This window comes from Lepidochelys kempii, chromosome 3 (assembly GCF_965140285.1).
Source record: "Lepidochelys kempii isolate rLepKem1 chromosome 3, rLepKem1.hap1, whole genome shotgun sequence".
Lineage (NCBI taxonomy): Eukaryota > Metazoa > Chordata > Testudines > Cheloniidae > Lepidochelys > Lepidochelys kempii.
Genome location: NC_136382.1, coordinates 120,796,377 through 120,815,237, shown reverse-complemented (window position 1 = coordinate 120,815,237; position 18,861 = coordinate 120,796,377). Strand labels below are relative to the sequence as shown.

At 45.8% G+C, this 18,861-nt stretch overlaps 1 protein-coding gene across 3 annotated transcripts in view; it reads right to left on the bottom strand.

The window, feature by feature from the left end:
- The window catches only part of TULP4 (TUB like protein 4), a 279,854-nt gene extending 261,193 nt beyond the window's left edge, over positions 1-18,661 (bottom strand). Inside the window, exon 1 of one of the 3 annotated variants that reach the window (XR_013635570.1) lies at positions 18,492-18,658. The gene's annotated coding sequence lies outside the window, so the exon portion shown is untranslated. Of the gene's footprint in view, positions 1-18,491 lie in introns of all 3 variants that reach the window. The other 2 variants (XM_078852213.1, XM_073337795.2) reach the window with 2 other exon arrangements.
- Positions 18,662-18,861: the final 200 nt, after the last annotated feature.

The following is an 18,861-nucleotide window of genomic DNA, read 5'->3' as shown; positions in this document are numbered from 1 at the left end:
GCAGGTTTCGTCAAGGAGAAACAAACAGAACTGTCACACCGTAGCCTGGCCAGTCATGAAACTAGTTTTCAAAGCTTCTCTGATGTGCAGGGCGCCCAGCTGTGCTCTTCTAATCACCCTGGTGTCTGGCTGCGTGTAATTAGCCGCTAGGCGATTTGCCTCAACCTCTCACCCCGCCATAAACGTCTCCCCCTTACTCTCACAGATATTGTGGAGCTCACAGCAAGCAGCAATAACAATGGGAATACTGGTTTCGCTGAGGTCTAACCTAGTCAGTAAACTGCATCAGCGAGCTTTTAAACATCCAAATGCACATTCTACTTCCATTCTGCACTTGCTCAGCCTATAGTCGAACTGCTCCTTACTACTGTCCAGGGTTCTTATGTATGGCTTCATGAGCCATTGCGTTAAGGGGTAGGCTGGGTCCCCAAGAATAACTATAGGCATTTCAACATCCCCAACGGTTATTTTCTGGTCTGGGAAGTAAGTTCCTTCCTGCAGCTGGTCAAACAGACCAGAGTTCCTGAAGATATAAGCACCATGCACCTTTCCTCGCCATCCCACGTTGATGTCGGTGAAACAATCCTTGTGATCCACCAGTGCTTGCAGCACCACTGAAAAGTATCCCTTGCGGTTTACGTACTTGCTGCCAAAGTGGTCTGGTACCAACCTAGGGATGTGTGTTCCGTCTATCGCCCCACCACAGTTAGGGAACCCCATTGCAGCGAAGCCATCCACTATGACCTGCACATTTCCCAGAGTCACTACCCTTGATAGCAGCAGCTCAGCGATTGCGCTGGCTACTTGGATCACAGCAGCCCCCACAGTAGATTTACCCACTCCAAATTGATTCCTGACTGACGGGTAGCTGTCTGGCATGGCAAGCTTCCAGAGGGCTATCGCCACTCTCAACTGTGAGGGCTGCTCTCATCTTGGTATTTTTGCACTTCAGGGCAGGGGAAAGCAAGTCAAAGTTCCACAAAAGTGCCCTTACGCATGCGAAAGTTTCGCAGCCACTGGAAATCATCCCAGACCAGCAACACTATGTGGTCCGACCAATCTGGGCTTGTTTCCCAGGCTCAGAATCGGTATTCCACGGCAGGAACCTGCCCCATTACCATCATGATGTCCAAATTGCCAGGGCCTGTGCTTTGAGCGAAGTCTATGTCCATGTCCTCATCACTGTCATGATTGCACTGTCGTCACCTCCTTGCCTGCTTTTGCAGGTTCTGCACATACTGCAGGATAATGTGCGAGGTGTTTACAATGCTCACAACAGCAGCGGTGAGCTGAGCGAGCTCCATGCTTGCCGTGGTACGGCGTCTACAGGAGAGCAGAGTTGCAGCGGAAGCGGTGGATGAGGACGGATGCCACGAGAACAGATATTTATACAGAACGACGAGACGACCTGCAAGGTGAGTTCATGGCATCAGGAGAGCGGAGTTGCAGCGGAAGCGGTGGATGATGACAACATGGAGAAATTTGCTACTGAGACTGAGCTCATTTACGAGAGCAGAGTTGCAGCGGATGACGACGGTTAGCAGTCCTACTGCACCATCTCCTGACGACAGCACCCAGGACACAACAGCAGTGATGGTGAACTGAGCTGAGTGGGCTCCATGCTTGCCGTAGTATGGCATCTGCATGGAAAAAAGGCGCAAAACGATTGTCTGCCGTTGCTTTCACAGAGGGAGGGGCGACTGACGACTTGTACCCAAAACCATCCACGACTATGTTTTTGCCCCATCAGGCGTTGGGAGCTTAACCCAGAATTCCAATGGGCAGCGGAGACTGCGGGATAGCTACCCACAGTGCACCACTCCGTAAGTTGATGTTAGCTCTCCCACCACTCTAAAAAAACACCTCAACAAGGTAAACAGCCTCTGTTTAAACTGATGCTTTACCACACTGCAACTTGCTGCATTCGGGGGGGTGTTTTTCCACACCCGAGTGAGAAAGTTGTAGCACTGTTAACTGCCATTGTACACAAGCCCGTAACCTCGAAGAGATTGTAGAAAAGGTCTTCTGCTGTCAGTTCAAGAACACTCCTAACACAGAAAGTGTGCTGCAAAATGCATGAAGTTTCTTGATGCCAGTAAACAAATTATGCAATTCTGGGAGTTTAAATTCAATACGGGAACAGGCAACTTCCCACATCTTCTCCCCCCTGCTACCTACAATGCACCCAATTAGCACACAGCTTTGAAATTTCCCTACGGGGAGGGAAAAAACAAAACTTAGAGAGAAGGCCTCTGGTGACAAGTGGCAGAGTGAAGATAGCACAGTCACTGCTACTTTTACTTTAGCCGTATGGAGTGGAAATCAACTGCATGAAAAAACTTGTACAGATACAGACAGACATCATCTTCCTTTCCAAATGCAAACAGATGGACATCGTACCAAAAGGACTGAAGGTAAAAAATCCATTACAATCTACATACCACACAGACTATGCTGACAGCTTGTGCCACACGCTCTCAAAGAAACTGCAGAATCACCTGATCAACATCCTCTACAGCAAACAGGGAAAGATTAAGAATGAGCTCTCAAAAATGGATACTCTCATAAAAAACCAACCTTCCACACAAACTTCCTCGTGGCTGGATTTTACTAAAACTAGACAAGCCATTTACAACGCACACTTTGCTTCTCTACAAAAGAAAAAGGACACTAAACTTTCTAAACTACTACATGCTACAAGGGGCCACAGCAATGGTTCCCTCAACCCACCTAGCAATATTGTTAACCTATCCAACTATACTCTCAGCCCAACAGAAGCAGCTGTTCTATCTCGGGGCCTTTCCTTCTGCCCCTCCACCCCCACGAACATGATACAGTTCTGTGGTGACCTAGAATCCTATTTTCGACGTCTCCGACTCGAAATATTTCCAAAATACCTCTGAACAACATACTAATCCACAGAGACCTCCCTACCAACACTACAGAAAGAGGGATTCTAGGTGGACTCCTCCTGAAGGTCGAAACAGCAGACTGGACTTCTACATAGAGTGCTTCCGCCGACGTGCATGGGCTGAAATTGTGGAAAAGCAGCATCACTTGCCCCATAACCTCAGCCGTGCAGAACACAATGCCATCCACAGCCTCAGAAACAACTCTGACATCCATAATCAAAAAGGCTGACAAAGGAGGTGCTGTTGTCATCATGAATAGGTCGGAATATGAACAAGAGGCTGCTCGGCAGCTCTCCAACACGAGTTTCTACAAGCCATTACCCTATGATCCCACTAAGAGTTACCAAAAGCAACTACAGCATTTGCTTAAGAAACTTCCTGAAAAAGCACAAGATCAAATCCGCACAGACACACCCCTGGAACCCCGACCTGGGATATTCTATCTACTACCCAAGATCCATAAACCTGGAAATCCTGGGCGCCCCATCATCTCAGGCATTGGCACCCTGACAGCAGGATTGTCTGGCTATGTAGACTCCCTCCTCAGGCCCTACGCTACCAGCACTCCCAGCTACCTTTGAGACACCACTGACTTCCTAAGGAAACTTCAATCCATCGGTGATCTTCCTGATAACACCATCCTGGCCACTATGGATGTAGAAGCCCTCTACACCAACATTCCACACAAAGATGGACTACAAGCCGTCAGGAACACTATCCCCGATAATGTCCCAGCTAACCTGGTGGCTGAACTTTGTGACTTTGTCCTTACCCATAACTACTTCACATTTGGGGACAATGTATACCTTCAGATCAGCGGCACTGCTATGGGTACCCGCATGGCCCCACAGTATGCCAACATTTTTATGGCTGATTTAGAACAACGCTTCCTCAGCTCTCGTCCCCTAAAGCCCCTACTCTACTTGCACTATATTGATGACATCTTCATCATCTGGACCCATGGAAAAGAAGCCCTTGAGGAATTCCACCATGATTTCAACAATTTCCATCCCACCACCAACCTCAGCCTGGTCCAGTCCACACAAGAGATCCACTTCCTGGACACTACAGTGCTAATAAACAATGGTCACATAAACACCACCCTATACCGGAAACCTACTGACCGCTATTCCTACCTGCATGCCTCCAGCTTTCACCCTGACCACACCACATGATCCATCGTCTACAGCCAAGCTCTGCGATACAACCGCATTTGCTCCAACCCCTCAGACAGAGACAAACACCTACAAGATCTCTGTCAAGCTTTCTTACAACTACAATACCCACCTGCAGAAGTAAAGAAACAGATTGATAGAGCCAGAAGAGTTCCCAGAAGTTACCTACTACAGGACAGGCCTAACAAAGAAAATAACAGAACACCACTAGCCGTCACCTTCAGCCCCCAACTAAAACCCCTCCAACGCATTATTAAGGATCTACAACCTATCCTAAAGGATGACCCAACACTCTCACAAATCTTGGGAGACAGGCCAGTCCTTGCCTACAGACAGCCCCGCAACCTGAAGCAAATACTCACCAACAACCACATACCACACAACAGAACCACTAACCCAGGAACTTATCCTTGCAACAAAGCCCGTTGCCAATCGTGCCCACATATCTATTCAGGGGACACCATCACAGGGCCTAATAACATCAGCCACACTATCAGAGGCTCGTTCACCTGCACATCCACCAATGTGATATATGCCATCATGTGCCAGCAATGCCCCTCTGCCATGTACATTGCTCAAACTGGACAGTCTCTACGTAAAAGAATAAATGGACACAAATCAGATGTCAAGAATTATAACATTCATAAACCAGTCGGAGAACACTTCAATCTCTCTGGTCACGCAATCACAGACATGAAGGTCGTTATCTTAAAACAAAAAAACTTCAAATCCAGACTCCAGCGAGAAACTGCTGAATTGGAATTCATTTGCAAATTGGATACTATTAATTTAGGCTTAAATAGAGACTGGGAGTGGCTAAGTCATTATGCAAGGTAGCCTATTTCCTCTTGTTTTTTCCTACCCCCACCCCCCCAGATGTTCTGGTTTAACTTGGATTTAAACTTGGAGAGTGGTCAGTTTTGAAGGGGTTTTACCAGCAGGAGAGTGAGTTTGTGTGTGTATGGGGGTGGGGGGGGATGTGAGAAAACCTGGATTTGTGCTGGAAATGGCCCACCTGATGATCACTTTAGATAAGCTATTACCAGCTGGACAGTGGGGTGGGAGGAGGTATTTTTTCATATTCTCTGTGTATATATAAAGTCTGCTACAGTTTCCACGGCATGCATCCGATGAAGTGAGCTGTAGCTCACGAAAGCTCATGCTCAAATAAATTGGTTAGTCTCTAAGGTGCCACAAGTACTCCTTTTCTTTTAGCTTTGGGAGAGGGTCCTTTAGGGGAATTTCAACAGTGCAAAGGGGGATGGCAAGGGACATGAGAGTCACACTGCTGAATTTCGACCCCTGATATTGGTTTGGGAGATTCAGAAGTCTATTGTAAGGCCAAGCAGACTTGTTACTTTAGGAATGGGTTCTTGAATTTATAGTAGCAGGACCTTCCCTACACTCCATCTGAAGGAAAGGAAAAGAGAGCTGAGCAACAGGGAGGCCACAGAAAAAATCATGAAGAAGAAATGCAGTTCTCAGGGTAAATGGGAGAAACCCAATACCACCATAGCAAGGAGACATAGCAGGGGAAACTGACTAAAAATAATGCAAGACGTTGAATATTTTTGCATCCTTGAAGACAGTTTATATTTGATCCCCTCCCTAGTTTTCAATGCTATCACAACCATCTCCAAAAACATGGCAGGAGCTCCAAAGACTGACTGACTTCCTTTCTAAGGGGATCGTGGCCAAAGCTGAACCACCATCTAAAAGTACTATTCCCCTGATCTTGAAGTCCTTGCCCTTACTAGGGGGAGACGGGACATAGCAGTAGTTGATCAAAGGAGTTATTTTCATCCAACTGACTGAGCATGTTTCACAAACCAATGGGCAAAGCTGCTATTCCCCTCTTAGCATTTTCTCCTTACTGTCTGCCCTCTTCTTTTAAAGATGGCCAATTCCTTCTTTCTCCAGCTTGCATACCTGTAAGCTGCAGCAGAAACCCATTTCCTGCTAAGTCACAGTAGCACGTTAAGGGACACACTACAAGTTATTTTCAAAGAAACGTCTACAGAACCCTTTAAACAGAGTCCTACAGCCACCAACGTTTTTTTAAATCGCTGTGGCACCTAAACCTGCTCAGAGCAAGTTAGCAGGCATTTTTAACACAATGCCAGTGGCTACAAGAGCCTTCTCTAAACTACCGCTTTCAACGTTGCTTCTACTTATGGAGCTGAAATGGCAGCAGCAATAGTCATAGGTGCCAGAACTAGAGGTGCTGGGGGTGCTACCACAACCCCCTGGCTTGAAGTGGTTTCCATTATACTGTATACAGTTCGGTTAAATGGCTCTCAGCACCCCCACTATAAAAATTTGTTCTATTTTTTAAATTTTTTAAATTTTTAAAAATTTGCACCCCTGGCAATAATGGGAATTTTGGACAAAATACGTAGCGGCGTCATATAGCCCACTACAACTGCTATCACCCTTGAACAAACTCAGCCTATATTGCAGAGATGTATGTTTTACATTCCATCCTGCATGAGAGTAAGTCCAAGATGAAGCAGGAAAGTTCAGACTGGATGTTACAAAGTTTGGTTGACTACAAAATCTTTCCAGTTTTCTTTTAGGGATAGGAGAGACCAGGAATTTGAGTGCTATCAGAATTTTAAAGAACAAAAATAAATGTTAACATTGGAACAATGTACAAGGGATGGGATGAATTCCTCATTACTTGCAGTTTTTAAATCTCTATTTACGAGATCTGCTCTAGCCATTAAGTACTAATGAAAAATTTCACCCTAAAACTGTTCACTGGGAAGGTTATTACTCCCTGATTCTTCTCAGTTTCAATAACCAATGACTTTTTTTAAAGTATAAAGGCAGCCCCTACATCCAAACTCGAAAAGCTTCACTCAGGGTGAACAAGAAAAGAGAATATTTCTTTGAACCAAGATGAATGGCCAATATAAGTATTTTCTACTAGCTAGGAGTGACCGAAAAGCACTAAGACTGTCCCATCAGCTTCTCCTTCACAAACACATCCTTGCCAATGACTGATCAATACAATCTTGTCACTGCTAACTCCCAATCATGTCAGCAACTAGCATGCTAATTCAGCAATATGCAGAAACCCCTTCTTCGTTCCCTATCTACTCACAAACAGATGGCGTTTCAGAAGAGCAGTTTTCCAACTGCATCAATGCTAGAGTGATATCTACAATTACATGCATCTTGTCGAAACATATATCATTACCAATGTTCACTTATTTAAAACTATTGTTATAGCAGCATAGCTGTGCCTGATGCTCTACAGAATTGTAAGACATAGGCCCTAAAAACTCACAATCTAAACAGACAACACAGAGACGAGAGACAAGGTAGGTGAGGTAATAACTTTTATTGGACCAACTTTTGTCAGTGAGAGACAAGCTTTTGAGCTACACAGAGCTGCTGCTTCTTCTTCATTACCTCACCTACCTCGTCTCTCTAGTATCCTGGGTCCAACATGCCTACACCACCACGGCATATGACATAGAGACAAAGTAGCTAGGGAGTCATGCAACAAGATATCGCTTATCCTTTCCTATTTTCCCTTTTATATACCTTTTTAAAACCTTTGCCGACTTATCTTTTATTTTCAGTTGTGCGTGTGTTTGAACCAATGCCCAGCTACATGATTTTCTTTAATAAAACACTGCACTTTAAAAAGCACCTTTCATCTAAGGATCCCAAAGTATTCTATAAACATTAAGCCCCACAAGTCCTATAGGAGGTAAGCAAAACGCATTATCCCCATTATACAGCTGAATATAGTAAGACACAGAGAAGTTGAGGCTTATGCAAGATTACACAGTAAATTAGTAGGAACAGAATCCAGGAATCTTGACTCCCAGTCTGATTCTCTAACCATTAGGTAGATCTGCATAAGATGCATTTGTGATCAGTGTAACTCTTCAAGAGAGAAATGTGATTTCACTAGGAAAAAAAAACAATGGAATCTTCTCAGAGCACTAATCCAGATAGGTTAGCAGTTATTTTTAATATTTATGTATCAGTAGCATCCAGAAGCTATGATATGAGCTCCATTGTGCTGACCATGGAGAAGCAATGCTTAGAGCACATACTAATGTAATTATTGGAATACTTGTTATCGTCATGCAAATACCAGGGTTTCCCCTATACAAATGACAGTGGAACCTGATCCAGCCTGGACTCAAGCGTCTACGTATTAGCAAACATTGAATGAGATCCCAAAATTCATTAGGATTTCTCAAATCAATCCAGTGGAGGTAAACCCTGAGGGCATTCAAATGAGATGAAAATTGGGCAGAGCCACTTTTAAAAAAGCCCTGCACTTTTTGGCTGCACAACAAAATCTATTTTTAAAAAACTGCACAAGGATCAAGCTAAATTTTAAGACCACGTGTATGATGAGTGGTTTAAGTGATTTTGCCAAAAGAAAGCCAATATATTCAGAAAACAAAAGTTAGTATGGTGGTGGATACATAGAGTAGTGGTATAATAAAACATGCAGCAAAGTTCCAAAGGTCTAAACTTAAACAAAGGCACATTTGAATCCAAGAAATAGGTCACAGCCTCATGACCAGACAGATGGAAAGAAAGCATTGTGGTCACTGCAGCTACACACACCCCATTCAGAGGAGCCAATACAATCTTTACCACATTCTCTAGTGCTTCCACTAGCCCCCATCCTACCAGCATCACCACAGTCTTCTCTGGATTTACTCTCAGCCAGCCCACTCCTATCCAAGCCACAATCACTACGATTCAACCACACCATCTGGGGTAATGAAAATGCAGAGAGATCTGAATATTATCAGCATAATGAAGCTCTATCAAGCCATCTCTACACATTAACCTACCCAGGAGGAGAGGTGACAAGCTGTAACCCACCCTAAACCAGAGTCCTCAGAACAAAAAGTAATTACTCTCTGGGATCACTCAAAGGAACAAAGCTCTGTCTACTTGCGCACAAACCCAAGCAGGAGTCAACACCATCTCACAATCAATGGTCAGTCCACTAATATCAGCACAGACACCCAATCATCAATGCAGGCTCAGGCCTTGTCTACACTACACAGTTTTGTCGACAAAACAGTGGAGGTATACACACTACAATGCTCCTCCTGCCAATTTAATACTCTTGCCACACTGACAAAATAAAACCACCTCAACGAGTGCTTTTTGCAACAAGTTATATCAATACACTGTCAGCGAAGACACTGCGCTTGCTTATGTTGCCATAAATGGCCTCCAGGAGGTGTCCAACAATGCCCATCCTGACCACTCTGTTCAGCAGTTCGAACTCCACTGCCCTGCAGCCACGTACACAGGCATCTGCCCCTCCCACATTAAAGGACCAGGAATTTTTGAAATTCCACTTCCTGTTTGCTGAGCATGGAGAGCTCACATCACATCTTCCCAGCTGACCATGACGGCTCCATGCAGCAAACGCTCTCCTGCTTGGAGTACACCAGAGTTTTTGGATCTGCTGGGTCTGTAGGGAGAGGAGGCTGTGCAGTCCCAGCTCTGCTCCAGCTGTAGGAATTTCGATATCTACAGGCAGATTTCTTGTGGCATGTTGGGGAAGGGCCATGAACTGGACATGCATCAGTGCCGTCCAAAGATCAAGGAGCTGAGGCAGACGTACCAGAAGGCAAGGGAGGCAAACTGTAGCTCTGGTGCTGCACCAAAGACCTGACACTTCTACAAAAAGCTGGACACCATCCTTGGCAGCCACCCACCTCCACCACCAAAAGCCCTGTGGATACTTCAGGGGGTCTGGAGACAGTAGCCAGCAGACTCAACCCTGAGGACAAAAGTGGTGGACGAGGAAATGGAGTTGGAGGATGAGGTGGGATAGGCGACAGGTTCATCTGGTAGCGTGGCAAGCCAGGACCTCTTCTCAATTCTGGAGGGTTCAAGTCAGTCCCAGCACTCCAGCTCTGGCACGCATGATACAGAAGAGGGGAAACTCTGGTAAGTGCTCATTTTGATTTGATACTGCTTGGTTACATGAGGTAGAGCGGTCCTTTGTTTCGTTATATGCTAGAAGAGGGTTGGGGGATGCAAATGCTGCTAGTATTTTACATTTCTGTGTGCTTCCCGTTCCCCTATGCAGCTATGCAGTGGGGGCCCTGCAGAAAAGTTTGTTAATGCACACCAAAATTTCATGGGAATCCTCCAGAGAGATCTCTAGGAAACTTTCCTGGAGGTACTTGCCAATCCTCTGCCAAAGGTTCCTTGGGAAAGCCACTTTGTTTCTTCCCCCGCAGTAGGAAACTTTGCCACACCTATCGGCAATCACTTGTTCAGGGCCCAAAGCAGCACACAAACGAGCAGCATAGGGACCCAGTCTGAAGCCGGACGCATGCAGGAGAAGCATCCTTTTTTACCCTCAGGAGTGAACTAATGGCTTCAATTACCCCACATGTGGAAAATGGCGGTAGAATATACAATAGTGTCCCTAGGTGCTTGCAGTGATCCCCTTAAAAAGACACTTAGACTCTCTGCCCCATCTTGGACCTTTACCACCCCCATGGGCCGAACTCATCATGTTGAGGGCACTTGCTGAGCTGCGTGCTTGCCAAGGGAGAGTGAGAAAGAGGTGTATTTAACTATAAAATGATTCAGTGCTGTGAATGCACTCACAACACTGCCTCTGTTTATTGTGTTTCTGCAGCTGTGCCCTCGAGAGGAACCCCTTACACACCGGCAAGGCATCTCCATCAGATAAAGGGGGCGACCAGGAAAAGTAAGGAGGACATGTTTAGGGGGGTGCTCCAATTGTCTGATGCCCCAGATCATGACCATAGGGCATGGAAAAAGAGACAGTTAATGAAAAACTGAAAATAGGTAGCCTAGAGAGGAAGCAGGGCCCAGTGCATATTATAGTGGGAGAGCAGCAAAAGATAAAACTGATGGAGGACCAAACAGAGATGCTGAACTCCCTCACTGTGCTGCAGTCAGAACACGTGTGTGCTCTCCTCCCCTTGCAGCCTATACAGAACTGCGTTCCATACCCTCCCCAAACTCCTCACACACATTCCTTGCATGTTTCTGGCCCCTCACAGAAGCCTTTTCACACCACCCCTTCGGATAGGTTTCCTAAGGACAGCTGAACTTGTACACAGCTATGAGAGCCTACATTGAGGGAGTGCTCTTAAGTGGCATATCCCTTGCAAGAAATCAAATGCTGTGTATTGGTTATTGCTGTTTAATAAAAACGTACTCAGAAAGAAAAATAAAGATTCATTTTCTTTCTACATATGGTATTTGCTGCTGGAATTTCATACACAGTGGCAACTGGCACATTTGCAGGTTACAAATCACACTCAGGAAGCAATCAGCACAAGGGTCATTCCAGGCAGCAAGCAAACAGAGCCAGGCTGAATGCATTACATAGACACATTACTGGGGCTCATTGTCAAAATGCTACTTCAAAGCCTTCCTAATTCAAATAGCCCCTCTAATAGCCCTGGTATCTGGCTGCTCAAAATCAGTCATCAGTCTCGACACTCCACCCCTGTGGAAACTTTTCCCCCTTAGCTTCACAGATATTATGCACAGTACACCAGGCTGCTATGACCAGGTTCCTCACAGAGGTCTAACTTGACATAAAGGCAGCGTCAGCAAGTTTTTAATCTGCCAAACTCACAATCAGTGGTCATTCTGCACCTGCGCAGCCTGTTGTTGAAGCGCTCCTTGCTGCTGTCAAGGTTTCTGCTTACTCCAGGGGGAATTCTGCCCCACTGTGCAATACAGAATTTGCGCAGAAATTAATGTTCTGTGCAGAATTTCTTCCCTTCCCCCGGCCCGTAGAAATGGGCTGCAGTGCTGCTGGTTGCCACTAGGGTCCACTGGACCTAGCAACGCAAAACAGAAGACACTGCCAGGAGGAGGAGTTGAAACTGGAGGGTTCCAGGCAGCTGCACTTCCCAGCACACCCTAAAGGAAGGAGATGGCACACAGGAAACTCCACACAAGCCCAGGTCCCAGCATCAGGCTGTTCTCCCTCTAGATCCCTGAGTTCTGGAAGGGAAGTGGTGAGTGCAAGTGTCTGGGCTGGGAGGGCATCCCACAGCTGGGCTCTGAGGATAAGGGACTGCGAGTGTCTGAGCTGGGGGATCCCCACGGCTGGGCTTTGGGAGGGTAGGGCTGCACCTTGCAGCTGGGCTCAGGGAGGGAGGGGGCAGAGAAACAGGAACTGAGTTGTCATAGGGGTTTCTTTAACTCTCTACTCCTGGGGCAATTTTTCTGGTCTGTGATTACACAGTGTTATTCTGACAAATTATGCAGAATTTTAAAATACTGTGCACAGAATTTTTTATTTTTTGGTGCAGGAGTATCCAGTGTAAGGCTTCATGAGACACGGGAGTAAAGGGTACACTGGGTCTCCCAGGATCACTATGGGCATTTCAACATCCCCCATTGCAATCTTCTGGTCTGGAAAGAAAGTTCCTTCTTGCAGCTTTCTATACAGGCCAGTGTTCCTGAAGATGCGTGTGTCAAGCACCTTCCCTGACCACCCCGCGTTGATATCAGTGAAATGACCCCAGTGATCCACCAGCACCTGCAATACCACAGAGAAGTAGCCCTTTCTATTGTTGTACTCAGTCACAAGATGGTCTGGGGCCAAAATTGGGATATGCATGCCATCTATTGCCCCGCCGCAGTTAGGGAAACCCATCACTGCAAAGCCATCCACTATTTCATGCACATTTCCTAGAGTCACAGTTCTTAGCAGGATGCAATTAATGGCCCTGTACGCTTGAGTTGCCAGCTTCCACACAAGGATTCCCACATGATTCTCCACCAAGAGGACAGCTTTCATTTTGATGCCCTTGAGCCACAGGGCAAGGGAAAGCTACGCACACAGTTCCAGAAGGTGGTTTCGCGCATTCAAAAGTTCTGCAGCCACTGCTTGTCATCCCAGAAGTGCATAACACTGCTTGTTTTCCTGAGCCCCATAGCGACAGTCCACCGTGTGCAGCTGCTCTCTGAATACCAAAAGTAACCTGATGTTGTTTCTTTCCATGACACACAACAGGGCAGGCACCAGGAATTCTAGTTCGGATTCTGCATGATCAGCAATACTGCATGATCAGCCACATTGTGTTCAGGGGCGGTTGAAAAACGGCACAACACACAGTTGGAAGCCAATGGAATGAGGGGCCAGAAAAAACTGCATCATGGGGTGGTGAGCCCACATCCACGATGCACTGCGATCCACTCCCCATTACTACAACTCCTAGTTGCAGAAGATGACAAGTTGCACAGTAGAATAGTTACCCACAGTGCACTCCTCGCTCTCAATGCTAGAGCGCCAACTGTGGATGCGCTTCACCGACACAAGGAGCATTGTGTGAACATGCATAAGTACTGTCATTATAATGGTTTATGATTGTCGGCATAACTTGTGTCAATTTAATCCTGTAGTGTAGACACAGCCTTAGTGTCATAACAAGGACTAAAGTCAGCATAACAAGGGACAAGCTGATCTGAACTTTCTAGGTACTCACTGTACCCTTCTCCATAATCTCAACCAAAAATGGAAGACAAGAAACAAATCTACAGCTGCTCAGACTATCATAGTCAAGCAATGATGTCACGTGCAAAGTTTGTATGTATGCTTCCTTACAAGAGTGTGCATTCTGCCCTCCTTAAAAGGGCCTGTCAACCATTTCCACCAGTAGAGGTCCTTGTTCTTTCCTGCTATCTTTTGAAGGACAGAGAGCACAGACTGTGGAACAAAAAGTTATCCCAGTACCTCCAGAACTTCAGTGAGCAACACCAGCATAAATTCAAACAGAGAACATCCTGCTCTGTTCCAACAGCAGTGGACATCTCATTCTAAATCACAGCTACTTTCAGTATAAAACAGCTCAAAGTTTCCTCCCAACAGAAGGCACTTGAATCAGCCTCTGGAAGAAGAGCCTGGACTAAGCAGGCTATCCAACCCATGGAATAAATCTATTTGCCTCACAGGGAATAAATCTATTTAGCATCAGTAAAATCTCAAAGAACTTGTTTTTGCATTCTGCTCAACCCTAGTACTGCATCTTAAGCAATTTTTAGGTCACCATCAGTCGTCTTCAGCCCAGGACTCCCACCAGTGCCATTCCAGCCATCTGCTCTCTTTATAAATAACCATCACAAAAACCACCAACGCAGTTCGTAGTGAAAACAAAATTGTTCTTATAAGACTTTTCAGATAATCCCTCTTCCCCCCCCACAACAACATTATCCTCACTCAATGCTCTCATATTTCATTTATTCAGAGTAACAAGTATTTCCACACAAAACTCTGTATTAATAAAAAGATGTTCTTGAAGCCGCAGACCTCTGGAGGTAAAGACAGTGGGGCCTTCTAGTGCAACAGATAAGCTAGCACTAGTAGTGAACCCAGACTATAATTTCTACAAGGGGTACTAACCCCTTTCCCAATTGAGATTCCAGGAGGAAGGCTCCCTGAACCAACGCTCCCATGCTTCTCTGGTGAATGATGTGGTTTGGTGTTAGAGTTTTATGGACTAGATATGTTCTGCACAGATATTTACTTGGTTAAAAAAAAGGAACATCTCTTCAGTATGCTGGCAGTATGTGATGGGCACACCAATGAAGACAGAGACTTCTCGAAGACGTGCAGCTCTGAGAAGCAGAGAATTGAATCACCCCGTTTTAAAATTCTTATTTGCTTTTAATAGTACCACACAGAGATTTTAGTCGTTAGAGATACAAAATAATTGTTATTCACCGTGGCTGATTAGGATTCATAACAGGAGTTCTGTATCTTTGGGCTTACCCCACCCTATATACTTGTCCCATGCCTTCCTAGAAAAGTTGCTACAGGCATTCTCACTTGGAAACACATGCAACTGGTGCTGATTTAATACTATTCAATGATTACTCAGCTAATTTAGCAGTTTTTCATCACATAATTGCTCAGCTAATAATGACAATATTCATCTAATACATGTATTCAATAAATATGTTTTCCTAGTACTCAACCAGTTTTAACTGCTTTATCTAGTTCATTTTGTCAGATATTGTTGGGCAAGATCCTCATGACCACATGAGCCCCTTTATGCTGAGGAAGAAGGCTGGAGCAGCATTAAAAGGCTCTAAAGGCCCCACATCTATCCAGAGAAGGATTCCTTTGATGCAGGCACTGATGAAGACAGCTGTAAGGCTGCCTTCTGACTAGTTCCACTGAAGGAACTGCACATTTAAAAAAAAAAAAATCGTGACAGACCAACCTAATTTCCTTATTTGGCAGGGTTACTGGTCAAGTGGATGGGGAGATATTATCTTACCATCAAGAAAGTCCTAAATGAAGCAATTCTTAAAATGCACTTATACTGTACTTAGTGATAATCAGGTGTAAGAAATATCCCAATGGAAAGTGATGGCTGGAAACAGAGCAATAATTCAAGAACACATATGTAACACCTCTAGCATCAAAAGGCGTTCATGGAGCAGATTTACATCAAAGGAGAAATGAAGACATAGGTGCAAGATTCTATATCCCTAGCTCTCTACAACTTTGATTCAGGGAAGATGGGAAGTGAGGGAACACAAGCAGTTAGCTGGATGCTGAACATGCCTCTCTGATCTAGTAAACACCCATCCCAGGTTCACCCCTTTGACAAATGACCTCAGGACCATTTTCAAAACTCACTTAACAGCCATGCTCCTCTGCAACTGAGTTGGCAGCCTGCTCCGTTGTTACTTTTGGTACTTTAATGGGGCCCATTCTTAACTAGGTCCCCACTCCTCAGCACCAAGATCAGATCACTTCTGCCCACTTCTCCCATGGTGCCCCCTTCCACCATCAGGCAGTGAAGTCTGCCCTACCTAGCAAAACTCATTAGGCCAGGCTTTCCTTCCAGCCTGGATGTGGCAGGGGTAATATGTAGTTTCAAACATCACAAAAATCACTTTCATATTCAGTTGTAAACGGATTTTAATTTGAAGACTGATTATATTGAGCAGAACGATGGTCTTGTGGCTACAACACAAGGATGGCAGTCAAAAGAGCTGGGTTCTATTATTGGCCCTGCCCCAAACTTCCAGTATTGGTTTTGGGCAAGTCATTTAATCTCTCTCTGTCCCTCAGTTTTATCATCTGTAAAATGTTAATTGAAATCACACTAATATTTTTGTGGGTGTACGTTAATACTGAATCATTTAAACATACATTTTAACTTTGGATTTTTTCCTTCTCTCAACTCACTGTATGTTGCCCCTACTGAACTACATCATCAGGCTGAAGATCACTTCAAGAACTATTCAGTAGTTTAAAACATAGTAATCATATGTGTAAGGATTTTAGAACAAACAACAATTAAGTAGGTGAGAACAACTATCACACTCTGTACAAAAGGGACTAAAAAGTGTAACATGAAAGTCTTTCTCCATGAACAAGCCAGCCACAGCAATTAGCTAGCTTCCAGGTTTACAACCCAGAACACAAAACATTTCAAACCTGTTTGTTTTTTTAAAGCTGCTATTTCACAGAAAACTGATGGACACATTTCTAATTAAGGTCTCACCTTAAATAAAAAATAAGCAATTTTATATAGTTGCACTTTGTTTGCTGTTTGTACTATAAACTAAGAAACAGGTCCATTACTGCAACCTTTACTCATAAAAGTAATCCAGTTGAGTGCAATTAGTAAGGACTACTGGCATGATTAAGGGTTCCAGGATCAAACCCAGAGCTAATATCTCTGAGGTTCACCAAGATTTTACTGTTATGGAAAAAAAGTAGCTCTTAACGATATTATAACAACTCTACCAAAATTCTTAATTTAATGAAAACTCCATTTTATTCTATTCATAAGTCACCCTTTTATACAAACTATTTCTATTTAAATTGAAAAACTGATCACTAGATATTCAGTGTCCATGCTTTACTCATATATTCATCTCCAAAGCTATAAATATTTTAAAAATGGATTATGGTAAAGCACTTGCTATTTTGATGCTATATAGTGAATATCATTCAGCAGATTCTCTCAGTTCTAATCTTAAATTTCACAACCAGTCTGTGAAGTCTGGCATTTAAAATTCCTCTCTCTAGTTTACAGCTCTGATACACACAAACCCCAGTTGTAAACAACACTTATTAAAACCTCTAATTTGAAAACATTGTGTGGGGTGGCTCATGAATGGGTATTCCTTGGACAGGCATACTTCAGCCTGGAAGAATGGACTGGCCTACAAGAGTATATGAATGCAGTTACATTTTTAATGTACAAATTTAAGAAACCAGTTCTCTCTTCTAGAGGCCTTGTATTCAAATATTAAGTGCTGAACAGGCAAATAATTCCTTCACTTTTCAGGACATCATGCTCAAGCATGTGCCCTGGACATGGGCATTTACTGAACCCTTCAGTATACCCATACCAGAAAAGAGAAGAAGGAAAAGGAATTACAGTTGTTAGGCAAATTCCCCCCATCCTTCTGTAAATTTCGAAACCCCAGAGTGAAAAAAAGGTCATGGACAAAAACCTAGTGTTACAGATACTGCATGGAAGACTAGAGCTGACACAGGATCACATTACTACAGCTTCCCACACACACCAGCACAAAAGCACCCGCTTGCTCACTGTATCCCATCCTCCCCCACGGTTTCTAGGTGCAAGCTACCACCAGAAATGTCCTTACAAAGAGATGCAAAGTGCGGGACTAGCACCATTTAAAACGAGAGAGATGAGGGCATAGGGAGCAATACAGTTTATTAGAGGAAGAGAAATACCCAAACAGAGCTACCCAGATGTCCATTGCATCTAGAACCGCAGGTAGATAGAATTTGTTTCTCAGACTAATCTCCTACCATCCCCAGCTGGTCTCTCCTTCCCTTAGTTTGGGTAGCAGTGGTCCGAGGAGAGTGGAGGAGGTGGTCTCTCCTTTCCAGGGCACTAATTTGGAGCACCAATCACACTGCTAACAAAATGTGGTGGCTGTTGCTGCTGCTGAAGCAGAAGATTGTCTGTGACCACCCAGCACCGAGCAGCCCGGGTCCCGAGCGCCCCTCATCTCCGCGGCTAGCCCATGGATTTCACACCCACCTCCAGAACAAAAGAAAAACAGATCCGGAGCCGCCTGCCTCGGTGCGTGTGACAGCCTCACCCGGGGAGCCGGCTGCTCCCTGAGCCACCCCCCTCTCTCTCCCCCCTGCACAGGAGGCAAACTCGGCGAAGCGACCAGCACAGATTCCCCCCCCCCGCCTCCCAGCCGCGTGCGGGGGCAGGCGCGGGGGGCCCGCCAGCTGCAGCCCTGCTCCAGCCTCGGCGCGCACAGACAGCCCCGGCGCTGCCCTCCCCCAGGGCGAGCCTCCCCCCTCCAGCCCAGGCGCTGGCCATCGCCGCTGCTCTCGCTGTGCCCCGCACAGGGTCGTGCCCCACGCACCCCCCCCCCCCCGGCTTACCGCTCCCGGGCGCAGAGCAGGCGGCGGCCACCCTCCGGCTGCTTCCCTCCAGCCCCAGCCTGCCTCTGCCCGCAGCCCAGCGTCTGGGGCTGGCTCCCGTCTCCGTCTCTGCCTGCTACTGAGGCGGCTGCTGCTGGGCCTGGCTCCGCCTCCACGTGATGCGGCCACATGACCCAACACACTTCCCCGAGCCCCGGCGCCCTTCCCACCCCTCGGCCTCCCGCAGTGGCCGCGGCCGGAGCTGGCTGCGTTCAGGTGGGGCTGGCCGCGCGTCAGGCCGGCGAGAGGCTGGTGTGCCAGGGCTCATCCCGGGAAATGGGTCCACGCTGCCTGGCAACAGCCTGGCTTTTGCCTGGGACAGGAGCCCGCC